A 19,036-nucleotide genomic window follows, 5' to 3' on the forward strand; every position below is an offset into this window, starting at 1 on the left:
CACTTATTCATTCACCAAATGCACATTGCTATGTACTGGGCACTACAGGCATAGAAATCATTCAAACATGGTCTCTGCATTCCAGACAGCTGAGTAGACAGATGAGTATGAACTCCTTAGGGAGAGGTAAATTTTACAATAAAATATAGATCCTTGAGAAAGGGAGCCCAAGGGGTGTGAGGCTCTTAGATGGGCAGCCTGGGGTTCAGGGCACCAAGGCCTGGGCCTCTTTTGGGTGGGACTACAAACACCAGAAATGGGCAACAGCTCCTGGGAGAACCAGGAGTTGGACCCAAGCCAGAAGTGCAGATGGAGCCCAGATGTACATGTGGCACCACACAACAGAGCTGGGAAGGTGCCAGGGCCTAGTGCTGAGCAGGATCTCCATATTCCTAGAAAGGAGTAGGGGGCTGCCCAGGAAGGGCAGCGGCCTGAAAATTCTTGCAATGAACAGGGTCACGGGGACTTAGGCCTTGGGGGGGTCATCAGAAAGGGCTGTTTCACTGTTGAATGTTTACTTTGAAGTCAAATTATACTTTCACGTCATTTAAGGTATGAGTTCCCATTGTGGCTCAGCACTAATGAACCTGACTAGTATCCATGAGGACTTGGGTTTGATCCCTGGCCTTGCTCAGTGGGTTAAGAATCCAGCTTTGCCCTGAGCTGTGGTTTAGGCTGGCAGCTGCAGATCTATTTCGACCCCTAGCCTGGGAATTTCCATATGCAGCAGGTGCGGCCCTAAAAAGCAAAAAAAAAAAAAAAAAAAAAAAAAGCATGACGTCTGTGCTCCTGCTGTGTCGTACAGTTCAGCTCAGTTCAATTCTGACATTATCTACCAGGAGGTAGTGTTGGACTCGAGAGGTTAAGGACTCCTTCCTGCAAGACTGCCCCTCCCTCCAGACAATTTCAGGTGCTATCAAATGTTACCACCCAGGGGTCTGGCCAGTGGCTATAGAGGTTCCAACAACCCCATCCTCAGGTTCAATTACTTTGCTAGAGTGGCTCACAGAACTCAGAGAAATATCGTACCTAGCAGATTATTGGTTTATTATCAAAGAATGTAACTCAGGAGCAGCCAGTCGGAAGAGATGCACAGCACAAGGTATGGGGAAAGGGAGTCACCAACCCAGCACCTCTCCAAACCCATCCTTTTGGATTTTCACAGAAGCTTCGTTACATCGGCGTGATTGACGAAATCATTGGCCATTGACGATTAAACCAAATGTGATATTCACAAGGCCAAACATATCTGCATTGGAAAAAAAGCAAGGGGCGGGGGTTGTTTTTGTGGGTCTAGAAGCAGGAACTGATAAGAAAGGACCATGAGAGAATTTTGTGTGGTAAGGGTTAATATTCTCTAACCCCAGATGGGCTTGTGTTACAAAGGTGTTGCATTTGTTAAAACATCACCTAAGATACGTGTGCTTGGAGTTCCTGCCATGGAGAAGTGGGTTAGGAATCCAACTGTAGCAGCTCTGGTCATTGCGGAGGTGCTGGTTCAATCCCTGGCCCACTGAAGTGGGTAAAAGGATCCAGTGTTGCTGCAGCTATAGCTTGGATTCAGTTCCTGGCTTGGGAACTTCCATTTGCTGTGGGTGGGGCCATAAAATTAAATAAAGTCCTATGTATGTATTAAATCATTCATAAAAAAGATGTGTACTTTATTGATCTGTACATCGAGCAACTTTTTCTGTCAAATAAAAAGAAATGCAGGGGGAAAAAGATGTGTACTTTATTGTAAGCAGTTTTTAAATAAAATGAATACCTAACAGTGCTGGATTCTAGTTAATATGCATTCTGAATTATTTAAGGATTTTCTTTGAAGTAGATACAAATAAGATGTGCTGATGGATGGGGGGATGGATAGGTGACACACCTTGAGCCTCAGTGGGGATTGGCCAGGTCAGTATAAAAGCCTGGTCAGCGAGGCCAGTACTGGATAGAGTCTTGGGGCCCAGAGGAGGCCCTAGCTCCTGCTCCTTTTCCTGGCTCCTTCCTTCCAGGAGCTCTTTTATTTCACTTTATTTTATCTTTTTAGGGCCTCACCTGCAGCATGTGGATGTTCCCAGCCTTCGCCACAGCCACAGCAAGGCCAGATCCGAGCTGTGTCTGCGAACTACACCACAGGTCACAGCAATGCTGGATACTTAACCCACTGAGCGAGGCCAGGGATCGAACCCCCAACCTCATGGTTCCTAGTTGGATTTGTTAACCACTGAGCCACAATGGGAACTCCCCCAGGGGCCCTTTAAAGATGTCTCTACCTAGTTGACCACTCAGACCCGCAGCTCATCTTCTGAGTCTCAGGCATAGACTGGTCTCTCACTTTTTTTTTTCTTTTTTTGTCTTTTCTAGGGACACACCTACAGCATATGGAGGTTCCCAGGCTAGGGGGTCTAATCAGAGCTATAGCTGCTGGCCTACACCACAGCTCACGGCAATGCCAGATTCTTATCCTGCTAAGTGTGGCCAGGGATCAAACCTGCAACCTCATGGTTCCTAGTCAGACTTGTTAACCACTGCGCCACGACGGGAACTCCATGGTCTCTCACTTCCGACCCATGTCTACCTCCAATCCCCTTGAGGAAGCTAAAGAAAAAAGCAGAGAAACACTGAGCTGAGCCCCATTGGGTTCAGAAGGAAATACCGACATTCCGATACTGGTGGAGTGGTGACACCAGGAAGGGCACCACGAGAATGACCAGCACCTGGCACTCAGTGACCCTCCCCTGCAGGAAAATCTTCGAAAGCTTCAGGAACTCTGGCTGGCAAGGGAAAGACAAGCAAGGGTGTGAAAGTAGCGGTGGGCAGTAAAACCTGTTTGCAGGGCACCGCAGTGAAAAAGAGAGCCCCAGGAGGGACAGAGACCAGGTATTTCTCAAGATTGAAAAAGCTGGAGACCTCAGCCCAACCCAGAGGAGATGGGAGAGGTCAGGTGGGCGGGTGCTGGGTGAACCTTGAAGAGGCTGAGTCCTAACAGGTGCTCATCGCGGGGGGCACCAGGCAGAGGAAAATGTAGGTAGAGCCTTGGGACAAATGAGGGCCCTGGGGAGCACCATCGAGGGGTTCTGGGGTCTGCAAGAGGCGATAAGGAAAGCCATGCTGAACACGCAGCATCCTTTAATGCGTTTCCTTTTCCAAAATCCCAAAGTCGGAAAGACCACGAGGCTCGGGGTTTCACCGTCTTTATTCAGATGGTGAGAACAAGCAACCTTGTCCTTTCCTGCTTCAGGGGAAGTTTCCATCCACCCTGAGAGGTCTTGGGACTCCTGCGTTGCCCCTCCACATGTGTCCCGCCCCAGCCCAACTCCCCTCTTGGCACTCTGTCGCCAGTGGGTGGAGCTGGGACACTGCTGCCCAGAGATGGGGAAGAAGGGAATGTCCCTCTGGCTCTCTTTTTTTTTTTTTTTTTTTTTTTATTTTTCGGGCCACTTGCAGCATATGGAAGTTCCCAGGCTAGGCTAGCGGTCCAATTGGAGCTGCAGCTGCTGGCCTACACCACAGCCACAGCGACTGGGGATACAAGCGCATATGCGACCTACACCACAGCTCACGGAAACTCCAGATTCTTACCCACTGAGCTGGGCCAGGGTTCGAACCGAGTTGTCATGGTTCCTAGTTGAGTTCTTTTCCACTGAGCGGGAACTCCCAGCCTCGCCTGCTCTTGAGTCAGCACATAAAAGACAGCAACAGGGAACACCTCAGTGGTATCTCTTCACCTGGCCAGACCAGAGTCAAGTTCAACTCACCTTTCTTGTTGATTCCACCCTATCCATTGGTTGTGATTTGGGAACACCTGACTTCCCCCGAGGGCAGAAGGGCAGCCACTTGGGCCCGCTAGTGTCCGCTGCCTGCTGCCTTATCTCTCCGGCAACCACCAGCCACCCGCGGCGGGTTAGACCTAGGGTCTAAGCCCATTTGCAGATCCCCTTACTTACCCACCCTCTTAGCGATCTCACTTCTATTGTTACTGTGCTGGGTGGAAAGAACACGGTTTCTGGACCCCGACGGGCGTCAGCATCCCGCGCCTTCGCTCGGCCTTCTGGTTTAGCCAAAGCCATCCCCCTCCTCACTCGCACCCACCGGGCTGCTTCTTGCCCCATCTAAAGTCTCCGGGTAAGTTGAGATCCTTTGGGCCCCGAGATCTCGAAATCATTAGCTTTATCGGAGACAACGGTGTATGTAGGTCTCCTGCTGGCGCGAAGGCTCCTCGACGGTTCAGTTCCTCCTTAGCCCCCCGCAGCAATGCGTGACGGCCAGTTTGCACTTCAGGGGCGCTTGTGACCTCCACGGAGCCGATCCCCTCTGCAGTCCTAACATCGGGCGCTTCGGCACCACCTTCCGGACGCTGCGGGCTATGCGGGCAGCGGTGCGCCCCCCGCGGCCTGGAAGGGCCCCGGGATCCCGCCTTTACCTTGGCTGCTCCTCCGCGGCATTCGCGCACCTTTCGGCTTTTCAAGACCAACCAGATGCGGAGGAGATACCCCCGCCCAACTACGCCCTACTCCCAGCGACTGCCACTTGGGCCCAAAGGTGACAATCTTTGCTCTGCCAGGTCCCGGGATCCCCCCAGCTCCTGCCTTCCCGCGCCGGAGGCTGGGATGGGAGCACGAGGTGTCACTTGCTCACCGGAAATCAATTAATATTTCTCTAATAAAATTATTTTCCCTGAAACCCCGAAATCTATAACCAGTCCTGTCTGTGTTCTTCGAGCCACCAGTCTCCCTTCTTTCACCTGATAATCTTGCCTAATAATTCACTGAAAACTTCCCCATGTTGCAGGCGCGGAGCTGCTTGGAGAAAAGCCAGTCTAGCCTCTCCAACCGGGACGCACCTAGGAAACCCTTGTGGTCTTGTTTAAATAAAAATGCAGTTTTTGAGACATCAACTACAGCAGTTTTCCATTGTGATATTGTGACTGGTGATGAAAGTTTCTTGTTTTCAACATGTGTATTTTCTTTTTCCTTTTAAAGTTGGACTGCTTGAGGGGAAAAAAAAAAAAAAAAAAAAAGGCCCCTCTCCACCACCCAGAACCCCGAACCTTCTGCGGCCTCCAAGAGCGGTCAAGGTGGGTGCGCAGCCCTTGACCCCCAAACCTCTCGCAGCTGATCCCACCTGCGAGGGCATCCGGACGAGGGCTCTTCCTGGGGAAATAGAAATCTGACAGTTCTTCAGGCCTCTCCACACACCTCGGTTGGAGTTTGGGGAGAATTCTTGGGGAAACGATCTCCAAGTCTGTTCTGTGTCCTGGAGGTGCTTACTTTTCTGTTCTGTTATTTTAATCTATTTCATTAAAAAGAACAATCTCTCAGTAGAAGATCCATCTTGAGATTATAATGTCTTAGTAGAAGATCCATCTTGAGATTCTTTATATCCAGGAATCTATATTTCCCATATAAGGGGTAATTAGTATCACTTGCTATAATTTGAAAATAAAATACAGACTCGTAATAACAAAAAAGTACTTTTCTTCATGTTGTAAAGTTTTGTTTTTGGGGTTTTTTGGGGTTTTTTTGGCCATGTCTGTGACATATGGAAGTTCAGGGATTGAACCCTCGCCACAGCCATGACAACACTAGGCCACCAGGGAACTCCCTGTTGTAATTTTAACTGGCTGGGTCCAAGCTCTGAGAAATACAGGGCACTGTGAAATCTGCTTCTTTAGCTGCTGCGCCAAATTCACTGTAGGACAGATGTACAGGGGAAGCCTTGCTAGGGGTGTTTTTAAAGTAAATGACTGGCCCTACTAAAAGTGTTTCAAGAGCCCTGGATGTGGGGGAAAAAAATAGTGATGCCCTCCCTGGTACTCAGCATAGAATGAGAGGCCCTCAAGTCCCCAGCCTAAAGCAGCCCTTACCAGACTAGTCTGACTGTGAGGCTGTGACGCAAAAATGAGGAATATCTAAACTATTCTTTGCACCCAACTCAAAAACCATCATTTTGTTTTGGAGACACCTGGCTGTCACACGATTCCAGTGTCCAGAATCTCCCGGGTGCCGGTGCCTCCCCATCCCCCTCTGAGCAGTGAACAAGTGATACTGGTATTTCATTTGTGGGCAGGCTCAGCACCCCCACCACAAAACATTGATTTCCCCTCCCCAACCTCTCTCTCTATCTCTTTTTTTTTCCCCCCTTTTTAGGGCGCACCCATGGCATATGGAAGTTCCCAGGCTAGGGGTCCAATCGGAGCTACGGCTACCGGCCACAGGCACAGCAACGCCAGATCCTTGACCCGCTGAGCGGGGCCAGAGATCGAACCCACAACCTCATGGTTCCTAGTCAGATTTGTTTCCGCTGCACCACAATGGGAACTCCTCTCTCTCTCTTTTTTTAAAAAATTGTATTATAGTTGATTTACAATGTTCTGTCAATTTCTGCTGTACAGCAGAATGATGGATTACACATATATATGCGTTCTTTTTCTCACATTATTCTCCATCATGGTCTATCACAAATGATTGGATACAGTTCCCTGTGCTATATAGTAGGATCTCATTGCTTATCCACTCCAAATGCCATGGATTGCATCTACCAACCCCAAACACCCAGTCCATCTCCCTCCCTCCCCCTCGGCAACCACAAGTCTGTTCTCCACGTCCATGAGTTTGTTTCTTTTCTGTAGATAGGTTTATTTGTGCCATATATTAGATTCCAGATATGTGAAATCATATGGTATTTGTCTTTCTCTTTCTGACTTACTTCACTTAGTATGAGAATCTCTAGTTGCATCCGTGTTGCTGCAAATAGCATTATTTTGTTCTTTTTTTTTAGATCCACACCCACAGCATATGAAAGTTTCCAGGCTAGGGGTCAATCAGAGCTGCAGCTGCCAGCTTATGCCACAGCCACAGCAATATGGGATCTGAGCTGCATCTGTGACCTACACCACAGCTCACAGCAACACCGGATCCTTAACCCACTGAGTGGGGCTCATGGATTCTAGTTCCATTTGTTACCCTGAGCCATCACAGGAACTCCTATTTTGTTCTTTTTTTATGGCTGAGTAATATCCCATTGTGTATATGTAAAAATTTTCTTAATCCATTCATCTGTCAATGGATATTTAGGTTGTTTCCATGTCTTGGCTATTGTGGATAGAGCTGCAATGAACATAGGGTTGCATGTATCTTTTTGAATGAAAGTTTTGTCCAGATATATGCCTAGGAGTGGAATTGCTTTGATCATATGGATCAAAACTACATAAAGTTTTCTGAGTTACCTTGATAGTGTTTTCTTTCCTTTCTTTCTTTTTTTTTTTTTTTTGTCTTTTTGCTATTTCTTTGGGCCACTCCTGCAGCATACGGAGGTTCCCAGGCTAGGGTCAAATCGGAGCTGTAGCCACTGGCCTACTGGCCTACGCCAGAGCCACAGCAATGCAGGATCCGAGCCGCGTCTGCAACCTACACCACAGCTCACGGCAATGCCGGATCGTTAACCCACTGAGCAAGGGCAGGGACCGAACCCGCAACCTCATGGTTCCTAGTCGGATTCGTTAACCACTGCGCCACGACGGGAACTCCCTTTCTTTCTTTTTTTTAGAGCCTGCACCATGAGGCCAGGGCTCAAACCCACATCCTCATGGCTACTAGTCAGATGTGTTACCGCTGAGCCACAATGGGAACTCCCATACTGTTTTCCCTAGTGGTTGCACCAATTTACATTCCCACCAACAGTGTAGGAGGGTTCCCTTTTCTCCACACTCTCTCCAGCATTTATTTGTAGAATTATTAATGATGGCCATTCTGCCTGGTGTGAAGTGGTATCTCATTGTAGTTTTGATTTGCATTTCTCTAATAATTAGTGACACTGAGCATTTTTTCATGTGCCTGTTGGCCATCTGTATGTCTTCCTTGGAGAAATGCCTATTCAGGTCTTCTGCCCATTTTTCAATTGGGTTGTTTCTTTTTTTGCTCCTGAGTTGTATGAGTTGTTTGTATATTTTGGAGATTAAGCCCTTGATGGTTGCTTCATTTGCAACTATTTTCTCCCATCCTGTAGGATGTCTTTTTCTTTTATGTGGTTTCCTTTGCTGTTTGATTAGGTCCTATTTGTTTTTGTTCTTACTTTCTCATCTTCTTTTTTTAAATGCAGGTTTGTATTTTATTGACATTAACCAAAGTTTTGAATTTTTTTTACACTTTAAAATGAAAGTATCGTTGATTTACAATGTTGTGCCAATTTCTGCTGTACAGCAAAGTGACCCAGTCATGCATATACATATATTCCTTTTCTCATATTATCTTCCATCATGGCCTATCTCTAGAGATTGGATATAGTTCCCTGTGTGTACAGTAGGACCTCATTGCTTATTCATATTCTAAATGTAATGATTGCATCTACTAATCCCAAACTCCCCATTCATCCCACTCCCTTCTCCTCCCCCTTCCTTTAACGTGAAGGACCGCATCAAGCAGGATGTACAGACCTGGGTGTCTGCAGGTGTTCAGTGATACTTATTGTAGAGGGTTTTGTTTTGCTTTGTACCCAATGTTTGTTTGTTTGTTTGTTTTTCTTTTTGTTTTTTGCTGCCCCCCTTGGTTGTGGAAATTCCCAGGCCAGGGATCAAACCCCAGCCACTGCGGCGCCAACGCTGGATCCTTAACCCGCTTCACCACAAGAGAACTCCAATGTGTTATTTTTTAAAGAAAAAAGAGAAAACAAGAGAAACTCCTAGGGAATTCCCTGGTGGTCTAGTGGTTAGGATGTGGGGGTGGTTTCACCCCTGCAAAGGGAGCGGTTAGAGCCCTGCTTTGGGAACTGAGATCTCACATCAATCTGCTGTCCCCCACAGACAAAAAGAAAAAAGAAAAAAAAAAAAGAAAAAAGGAAAGAAAAGAAACTCTTAAGTGCCCTTTTGTTATTTTTTAGAAACAATTTATAATGATTTTTATTTTTTCCAATTATAGCTGGTTTACAGTGTTCTGTCAATTTTCTACTGCACAGCAAGGTGACCCAATTACACATACCTGTATACACTCTTTTTTCTCACATTGTCATGCTCCATCATAAGTGTCTAGCCATAGTTCCCAGTGCTACACAGCAGGATCTCCCTGCTTATTCACCCTTTTGTTATTTTTTAAAATTTGTATTCGTTTTAGGTGTATTGCACAGCGATTCAGTATAAATATGTATCCATGTATGCTAAAAAAGTATATATATTCTGAAAAAGTATACATATATATACTTGTATAATAGTCTATCTATATTCTAATAATAGATATACTATTTCAAATTCTCTTCCCTTATAGGTGAATACAAAATATGGAGTATAGTTCCCTGTGCTGCAGAGTAGGCTTGGTGGTTCTACTTTGTGCAAGTGCTCTTTTTGGTAAAGGGAAATACTGTTCCTCCGAAGGTGGGACTCGCGTGCAAATCCTTGTACGGCTCCCCGTGCAGAGGGGCTGGGAAAAGAGAACCCGGGGCGCCGATCGCCCCACTCCACCTTCCCTGGGAGCTGTGTTTCTCATTTGCCACGGTCTCTCCCCAAACGTTGCTCCCTAAAAGCCTCCGTGGGGGAGGTGGGGTTGAGGGCAGGTGTCCCCCAAGCTCTCCGCTTCCAGCTGCTTGGTTTACACTCACCTCGCGCTTTGAAGCCTCCTTATAAACGGAACAAAGACCTCACAGTCAAGCCCTAGCCGTAATAAGAACAACAGCAGAAAAAAGCGAGTGGACGCTGCCCCTGACAACCGCTGAAACTGTCTCTCTAGGGCATGAAAAAAGCAAATCACCCCGAGGACCTCGTGGCGCAACGGTAGCGCGTCTGACTCCAGATCAGAAGGTTGCGTGTTCAAATCACGTCGGGGTCAATCAAGCCGGTGTTTTTTGTTTTTTTTTTTTCTCTTGCCCACCAGGATCAGTTAGTTCGATCGTAAGCAAAACAAAACGAGGCTCTGAGGGCTCCCAGCTGTGGACTTTCTCCTACCTTATCTTTAGTCCCGAGAGACTTTTTTGGGCACAACCCAGCGACAGGCACATAGATAAGCTGAAGCGTGAGGATGAGCTGGAGGGAAAGGAAAATCCGGGTGAGCCGAGATTTAAGTCCTTCCATTTTTTTCCTTATCAGGACTAAGCTGCAGAGAGACACCACATGACTTCAGAGAGGACATTAAAACAGGGCGTGAGGAGACTTGGTTAATGAACTCACTCCGGTGTGAATGTAGGTTTGATGCTTTCCCAGACTGTCTGGCACAGTCTCTGGAGGTTGATATTTGTGTCCTCTTGATGCAGTCAGTTTCCCTGTCCCCCCTCCCACCCCAGCCACCACCACATACATTGGATGGTTTGAGCTCCCTCTGTCAAAATCCCTGAACGTTGTGGTTCAAGAGAAAATGCTGTGATGTGGATTCAAAGTTTATGATGTTGACCATAAACTTTGAGATTTCTGGGAACAGAAAGTGACCCTGGAATTTAGCACTCTTTTACTTAAGATTCATTCAAATGTATTTCCACCACCACCACAAGGGTACAAAACGATCAAGTTCCAGGCACAAGCCAGTTCTCTTGACTTGAGTGAAAAATAAACTCATGACTTAATCAGGATTAAGCTTTCAGTTAATTCGTTAAACCAGCCTCAATCCCCCTTCAGTTCAAAAGTGATAGACTTTTGCCGAGTTTAACAAATAAGCACATCAATGGGCCTCCTAAAGGTTATTTATTGATGTTTAAATGCAGAGGTACTCTAGTTGAGGTGGGGAATTGAACCGGAGCTGCAGCAGTTAGAGTGCCCAGCCTCAACCACTAGACCACAAGAGAAATTTCCCAGGTGTGGTTTTTAAAAGGCTGATGATGAGCAAACTCTCAGAATCCAAAGCCTGTTTTGAAGCCAGAGCAGTTTGAACTCTCCATCTTCTGATCTAGAATCAGGTGTGCTACTGTTTCGCCACGAGGCCATGGATGCTCCCCTGTTCTGTATATTTTATCGCATGCCAACTTCCTTGCTTCTCAGTTGCAGAATTTGGTGTTCGCTATCCTCCGTCCAGATGGTTTGGGATTCCCGCCCTGGGTTTCCTCTTCTTTGATGAAAATGTGGAAAAAGTAAAGGCAGACAGGGTTAGGGGAAGGAGCTCGACTTCGCCTCCAAATACCAGCCCGTGGTCCCTGGGGCTTTTGAGGTTCCCGCCATCCTTGGAAACAGCACTGCTGGCCCCGCCCCTCCTCTGGGACCGGGTTTCCAGAAGCCACAAAGCCAGAGGAATGTGAGGTGGAGCCAGAGATGCTCTCGACTCAGGAGCATCCTAAGGATCAGCAGATGCCAGGGGGAAATTCGACCCACCCGGGGAAAATGAGAGGGAGGAACGTGGAAGGAAACGCTGACGTCAGTTGTCTTCATTTGGGACGATGGAGCATCCTGGGTCCTTAGCTAGAGCGGGTCCTACTGTGAGGACACAAAAGTGGCTTGGGGACCAGACCTGTCTTCTACCTCCCTATGTTCATATTCCTGGAAGGGACTTGCCCATGGACTGCCATGGACTGACTGCCCATGTCATCTGCCTCCCTTCTGTCCCTTCAAATGCCTGAAACTGCCCTGCAGCGCTGGCTGAGCCAGGTCTTCTACAAAGAGGAATAGGAGCGGGGGGGGGGGTGCATCCACTGTCAGTATCACATGCTTCGCTTCTGAAGCTTCCCTCCTCTGTAGAATGACCTTGAGGAGTTCCCTGATGGACCAGTAGTTAAGATTTCACGATTTCACAGCTGTGACCCAGGTTTGATCTCTGGTCTGGGAACTTAGATTCCTCAAGCTAGATGTGTGTCTCAACTAGGAGATAAATAAGTAAAATGCGGCCACTCTGAGGGCAGTTCTTCTAATTCATTTCCCAAACAGTTGCATAATCATAATAGGATAACATGATGTGCTGAGCTGGGGATGGACCAGAGAACAGAATAGACCAGGCTAGGAAGAAGAAATGTGGGCAGATGGACCCTCTTCCTCCAGCCCTTCACACAAGACTGCTCGAGTCACACCTCTGAGGAAAAGTATTTATTTTGAATAATGTAACTACTAGGTTATATAGCAGGAAACTACTAGGTGTTTTTGTTTGTTTGTTTGTTTTCTTTTTAGGGCTGCACCTGCAGCATATGGAGGGCAGGAGGTTCCCAGGCTAGGGGTCGAATCTGAGCTACAGCTGTCAGCCTACGCCACAGGTGCAGCAATAGAAGATCCGAGCCACGTCTTCGACCTATACCACAGCTCATGACAAAGCCTGATCCTTAACCCACTGAGTGAGGCCAGGGATGGAACCGCATCCTCATGGATAATAGTCCCATTTGTTTCCTCTGAGCCACAATGGGAACTCCTGGAACAAACCAATTCTTAAGTATTTTCCACTATTGTCTTTGGGATTTTCTTTTTCTTTTTTTCTGGGGGGCGGGATTTTCTTCCAAGCTGTTAACACCCATTCTGGCATGCCTGTATACATTAACAGGGAAAAAAAGTCTATATTGTGTAAATCTATGGAGAGAAAGAACAGGGTTCTGCAAGAGAATTATTTCAGTTAAAGGGAAGGAAGGGGAAGGGAAGGCTTCTCTGAAGAGGTGACATTGGAACTGAAATCTGGAGACTGGCTAGAGGGACATGTTCTAAGCAGAACATGCAGACTAAGAGAGGCAAAGGGTTTGGGGTGTGTGAGATGCTATAAAAAGCCCATGTGATCTGAGTATACCGAAAGATAGGAAGATGACTCCCCAATTCAGGATAGGCAGAGCCAGATTAAGCAGGGCTTTATAAACTGTGTTCACTTTACATACTACTCCAGGGCAGAAGAAACCACTGAAGGGTTCTGAGAAGAGAGACATAAACAGATTTAACTTTTTTTTTTGTCTTTTTGCCTTTTCTTGGGCCGCTCCCACGGCATATGGAGGTTCCCAGGCTAGGGGTTGAATCCGAGCTGTAGCCACCGGCCTACACCAGAGCCACAGCAACGCGGGATCCGAGCTGCGTCTGCAACCTACACCACAGCTCACGGCAACACCGGATCGTTAACCCACTGAGCAAGGCCAGGGGTCGAACCCACAACCTCATGGTTCCTAGTCGGATTCGCTAACCACTGCGCCACGACGGGAACTCCAGATTTAACTTTTAAACGTTCCTCTCTGCTGCTTCAAACACCACGGACTGAGGGAATGAACTGAGGAAGATTAGATGTGGAGGCGGTTCAGGTGAGTACGGTAATATGGACTAGAATGGCAATTGAGCTACAATGGGTTTCTCCGGATTTCCACGAACAGAGCTGCAGCCGCAAGCGTTTCTGACTTTGAAGAAAGTACCTTTTGCTTCGACTGATCTTTGGCTCCAGGGAATGGCCCATCCAAGTCCGCACAATTCTCCACCTCAGCGCCATCCTCCCTTCCTGGCTTCTTCCTTACGGCTAACGTTTCCTTGTGAACTTACTCCTAATCATGCTGCTGCTTTTATATTTCTCCATAGGGACAGTGACTTCTCACCCCCGCCAATGCTTTTCAAACGAGCCAGGATGCTTTCAACAAAATCCGCTCTCCAGACTTGAGGCTTTATTGTAAGAACGACTGAGAAATACTAAGAAAATTACTTTGTGTCACGTGTCCCCATCACCCGCCGCCAACTAACAGCCAGACGCTAATATCACTCCGAACTTTTAAACGACAGCTGCTCAGGTTATTCAGAAAAGAGACCTATCGGTGGGGAATTAGTTCTATTTTAAGACCGACACTGAAGGCACAAGTCTCTCTCCTCGCTCTGCAGACGCCCCCAGGACAGGCGGCGGTGTCCCCGAGCCCTCTGGGAAGTGGAGTCCTTCCGCCCGGACCCCCCGACCTGGCGCTGTCGTCTCCGAGTGCGCAGATGCGACTCCAGACCGAGCCTCGGGCTCGAGCCTTTTGTCTCCCCGCAATTCCGTGGGTCCGGAAGGCGACTGTGTCCGCCCCTCCCGGAGCGCAGTCCTGCAGGGATCCAGCCTCGGGGCGGGAGCCGGGTCCATAGAGCGCCCCGGGGGTAAGAGAAAGCCGGCTTGAGGCGTGGGGACCCACGACCCATCCGTCGGCCGTGCGACTCTAACGCCTCCCACAGCAGCGCGGGCGGGGCTCTCAGGTTCCGGCCTCGGAGGAGGAAGGGCGGGACCCTACCTGCACCTCGACCCCCCTCCCCGGCGCTTCTCCCGGCTATTTCCGGCCAGGTACCCGGCTTTGTTCCAAGCAAAGGAGCGTCCCGGAAGTGAGATTGCGCTGAGCATTTCGGGAAATGGAGTCCTTGGTGGGGGCATGAGGAGGGAGTGGCAGAGCGGGGGATTCTGGGAAGGGGAGTGTGGAGGGCGGGAGCGTCTCGCGCTGTTGGCGGCGTTAGATTTTTGTCTCTCTATCAAGAGCCTTAAGTCTCTGAATCTTGGGGACATAAACAAAATATTGGGGTCTGTGCCCTACTCCTTCCCCTTCTCTGCTTTGCTCTCTCAGAGTTTTGGAGCCTTGCTATATTTGAGGTCAGTGTCGGGGATTCAGCTCTGAAAGGGCAAGGGAATCATGCGCTGTATATTTTCGGGGTCTTAGAGAGTAACGGGTACGACGTATACGGGCCCCAGCTGTCAGCTGCTTGTGCTTATGAATGGTAAGGAGTAAGCTGCTGCTGTGAGAGCCCTGCTTTTGTTACTGCTACGTTAATCACCGGCCACTTCTGCGCTTTAGGTCTAAGGAGGGTTTGTGCACCGTCTGGAACCAGGTGTGTGACTGAGGCTCAGAGTTCGCTGCCCCGGTTCTCTCCTGTTTTTGCCCTGGTGTGGAATGTAAGAGGATGATCTTCCAGTTGTGGCGATTACTTGAAGCTAAATAATAAAGGTTCCAAGCAAAGTAGAATAACTGAGGCCTTAGGACTTAAATGCATAGGAATAAGCTTCCTAGGAATAGTGGGAGAGATGCCCCAGAGAGCAGCAGTCAATTCCAGAGAAGGGCTAGCATTGAAAGATACACAAAGAAGCAGATTATACATGGCTGAAAAGTCCTTGTTATCTGAAACAGTGAATAAGGAGGAAGTCATACAATAACACGACAACGAAGAGAAGCTGGTCATGGATTATCTGACCATTGAAGTTGAGGGAAAAGGTAAGAATTACAGAATATATGTGGAGTTGAAAGTGGGGACAAGTGCTGGGTCACCATCATGGCACAGTGGTAACGAACCCGACTGGTATCTATGAAGATGTGGATTTGATCCCTGGCCTCGCTCAGTGGGTTAAGGATCCGGCATTGCCATGAGCTGTGGTGTAGGTCGCCGATGCAGCTGGGTTCTGGCATTGCCATGGCTGTGGCTGTTGCTTAGGCCGGCAGCTGCAGCTCTGATTCAGTCCCTAGTCTGGGGACTTCTATATGCCGCAGGTGGCCCTAAAAAGCAAAAGAAAAGAAAAAGAAAGTGGGAACGAGTGGAGGAAATACCCTTGATGTGAAAGTAAGTTTAGGTGCCCCCACATGACAGAAAAGGAAGGAAACTCGTGTCAGGAAGAGGCCCCGAGTAGAGAAACTCAGTGAGCTCCCATGTTTGGAAATCTCTAACTAGGCTCCTTGTAATACATTTCCCGGTCCCATCTTCCTCTTTCAGCAGTTCTGTGCTCATCCGCACCCCCTTCCTTCTGGCCATGGAAGGAGAAGCTTCCGTGGTGCTTACCTTTGTGATAAAGGGCAGCTCACACATTTCCACCCATGTTAGAGTGTTCCAAAAGCTTTACGGGAGTTCCCATCGTGGCTCAGTGATTAACGAACCTGACTAGTATCCATGAGGACTCAGGTTTGATCCTTGGCCTCGCTCAGTGGGTTAAGGATCCGGTGTAGCCATGAGCTGGGGTGTAGGTCGAAGATGCGGCTCGGATCTCGAGTGACTGTGGCTGTGGGTGTAGGCTGGCAGCTACAGCTCCAATTGGACCCCAAGCCTGGGAACCTCCACATGCCGCAGGTGTGGCCCTAAAAAGACAAAAGAAAAAGTCACCCTTGACATATGATGGGTCTGTGAGTTTAACTTTTTGGTCAAAGCACTTTCACGTTTTCGTCTTACTCTGTCCTCTCTGAGTTTTTTGTTTTGGTTTTAACTTTTTTTTTTTTTTTTTGGTCTTGCCTGCAGCATGTGGAAGTTCCCAGGCCAGGGATCAAACCCTCGCCACAGCAGCAACCTGAGCAGCTGCAGTGACAACACTGGACCCTTAACCGGCTGTGCCACAAGGGAATCCCCTGAGCTTTTCGAGTTAAGTAGAATAGGCCTTATGTATATCTTTCGCCTTGCCTGTGATAGCTTTGTCCTATTGAATTTGGAAGTGGGAGGGTAGAGTTTACCTTCTTCATGGCTTTTTTTCTACTCTTTCCAGCTGTGAACCCTGAGGATGCTTTCCTGCCCCCAAGACAGAGCACCGTGGAAATGGAGTCTACTGTAGCGCTTCTTCCTGAGTTCCAGGCAAGTTTAATTTTGCTCCCGTGAAGTCTCAGCTTGGTGTGCACAGTGTTTTGTCTTGTTTGGAGGTCCACGGAAATCCCTTCTAGAGAACCGAGCCCAAGTAATTTTCCCTTGAAGACTCGAAGCTTTGGGGGAGAGCTCAGGCTGGAGCTTTAAATTTGGGTGTCATCTTTGTGCATGGTACTTCTAGGAAATTGATCACCGAGGAAATAAGCGTAGACGGAAGAGAGCTGAGATCTTATTACTGAATCCTATAGCTTCCAACACTTCCAAGTCAGGGAGATGAAGAGGAACCAGCCAAGGAGACTGAGAAGATGTAGCCTGTGAGGCAGGGGGAGGCTAAAAGTGTGGCATCTTGATAACCAATTGAAGAAGGAGTTTCAAAGAGCAGAGAACGGGCATTTCCACTGCGGCTCAGGGGGTTACAAACCCACCTCGTAACCATAAGGATGCAGGTTTGATCCCCGGCCTAGCTCAGTGGGTTAAGGATCCGGCGTTGCCGTGAGCTGTGGTGTAAGTCATAGATGGGGGCCTGGATCCTGCATTGCTGTGGCCGGCAACTGCAGCTCTGATTCAGCCCCTAGCCTGGGAACGTCTGTAGGATGCAGGTGTGGCCCTAAAAAGATGGAGAAGAAAAAAAGAAAGAGTATAGCTTTGCAGACGAACAGAGAGAGAGAATAAACTAGTGGTTAGCAGTTGAGGGGGTGATGTGGGGTGGGGGTCGGGGTGGGGGAGTGGGAGGAGTGACCTGCTGGCTAAGATAGGCTCAAGGATGATTGTCATGTCCAACACGGGGAGTATAGCCAGTATTTTGTGATAACTGTAAATGGAAAGTAACCTTTAAAAATTATATAAACAATAAAAAGTAAATTTAAAAAGTATAGCTTTGGAGTCCGATTGGGCAAAATCTTTGATCTGATCCTTACATCTGTAAATAGCGTTAATAATAGTACTTACCCAATATAGTTACCACTACAAAAAGTAGTTCCAAGGCCTTAGTATACGTCAAATACATTATAAATGTTAGCTATTATTATTTTCCCTAACACACGAGTACTCAGAAAATTGAGACTATTCCATTCCAGTGGTTCAAGTAAAAGTTTAACCTTCAGATTAAAAACTATTTCCTGGAGTTCCCATTGTGGCAGAGCGGAAACAAAGCCGACTCATATCCATGAGGATGTGGGTTTGATCCGTGGCCTTGCTCAGTGGGTTGGGGATCTGGTGCTGCCGTGAGCTGTGGTGTAGGTTGCAGGTGTGGCTCAGATCCCTCATTGCTGTGACTATGGAGAAGGCCTGCAGCTATAGCTCCAATTTGACCCCTAGCCTGGGAACTGCCATATGCCCTGAGTGCAGCCCTAAAAAGCAAAAAAAAAAAAAAAAAACTCAAACCCAACTGCTTCCTATTCTAGGTTGTTTTCTTCCCTCAAGGATCACCAAGTCCTATAAGAATGCTTATTCTTGGAGTTCCCATCATGGCTCAGTAGTTAATGAATCTGCCTAGTAACCGTGAGGTTGCGGGTTCGATCCCTGGCCTTGCTCAGTGGGTTAAGGATCTGGCATTGCCGTGAGCTGTGGTGTAGATCATAGATGTGGCTCGGATCCTGCGTTGCTGTGTCTGTGGTGTAGGCCGGTGGTTATAGCTCCGATTAGACCCCAAGCCTGGGAACCTCCGCATGCTGCGGGTGCAGCCCTAGAAAAGGCAAAAAAACAAAAGACAAAAAAAAAAAGCTTATTCTTCCAGGAACTGAGGACAGTCAAGACTGAGGAAATGGACTTCACCCATGTCGAGGAGGAAGCATGGAGCGGAAGGTGGAGAATTATGGGAGCCTGGTGTTTTGGGGTAAGGAAGTTATTTTTCAGTGCATACTACTTACTGAGACATCTTCTGTAATTAATGGCATCTAAAATGCTATAATTTTTTTGGTGTTTTTTCTTTTTCACTTGCACCTGCAGCATATGGAAACTCCTAGGTCAGGGATGGTATCCAAGCCCTAGCTGCGACCCACGCCACAGCTGTGGCAACACCAGATCCTTGACCCACCTTGCTGGGCCAGAGTTCAAACCTGTGCTGCCACAGCGACAACTCCAGGTCCTTAACCTAAGGACCATAGTGGGAACTCCTAAAATGCCATATTTTGCCTGGAAGAACTTTAACACAAAAAAAGAAATGATAATTGTGACACAACAGAATGCTAACTATTGCTACAATGGCAATCACATTACAATAAATAAATCTGTCAAGTCCACTGTGTCCTATACCTTAAACTTACAAAATGTAATATGTCAAATATATTTCAATTTAAAAAGGCAATTAGGGAGTTACTGTCGTGGCTTAGTGGTTAGTGAATCCGACTAGGAACCATAATGTTGCAGGTTCGATCCCTGGCCTTGCTCAGTGGGTTAAGGATCTGGCATTGCCGTGAGCTGTGGTGTAGGTTGCAGATGCGGCTCAGATCCCACCTTGCTGTGGCTCTGGCTTAGGCCGGTGGCTACAGCTCTGATTAGACCCCTAGCCTGGGAACCTCCATGTGCCGCCGGAGCAGCCCAAGAAATGGCAAAAAGACAAAAATAAAATTAAGAAAAAGGCAGTTAAAGCCATGGAATGGATGATATTCTTTCTTCCTATTTTGTGTT

The 19,036-nt window shown here is 47.8% G+C and overlaps 1 long non-coding RNA gene and 1 other non-coding gene across 2 annotated transcripts; both read left to right on the forward strand.

Annotated features, from left to right (window-relative positions):
- The first annotated feature begins 9,734 nt into the window (after positions 1-9,734).
- Positions 9,735-9,806, forward strand: TRNAW-CCA (transfer RNA tryptophan (anticodon CCA)). Its single transcript has one exon. It is a non-coding gene; the product is annotated as a tRNA-Trp (tRNA).
- Positions 9,807-14,274: 4,468 nt separating this feature from the next.
- On the forward strand, positions 14,275-16,399 carry LOC125127064 (uncharacterized). Its single transcript, XR_007134855.1, has 3 exons — positions 14,275-14,447; positions 14,980-15,063; positions 16,314-16,399. It is a non-coding gene; the product is annotated as an uncharacterized LOC125127064 (long non-coding RNA).
- Positions 16,400-19,036: the final 2,637 nt, after the last annotated feature.

This window comes from Phacochoerus africanus, chromosome 5, assembly GCF_016906955.1.
Source record: "Phacochoerus africanus isolate WHEZ1 chromosome 5, ROS_Pafr_v1, whole genome shotgun sequence".
NCBI classification, from domain to species: Eukaryota; Metazoa; Chordata; class Mammalia; order Artiodactyla; family Suidae; genus Phacochoerus; species Phacochoerus africanus.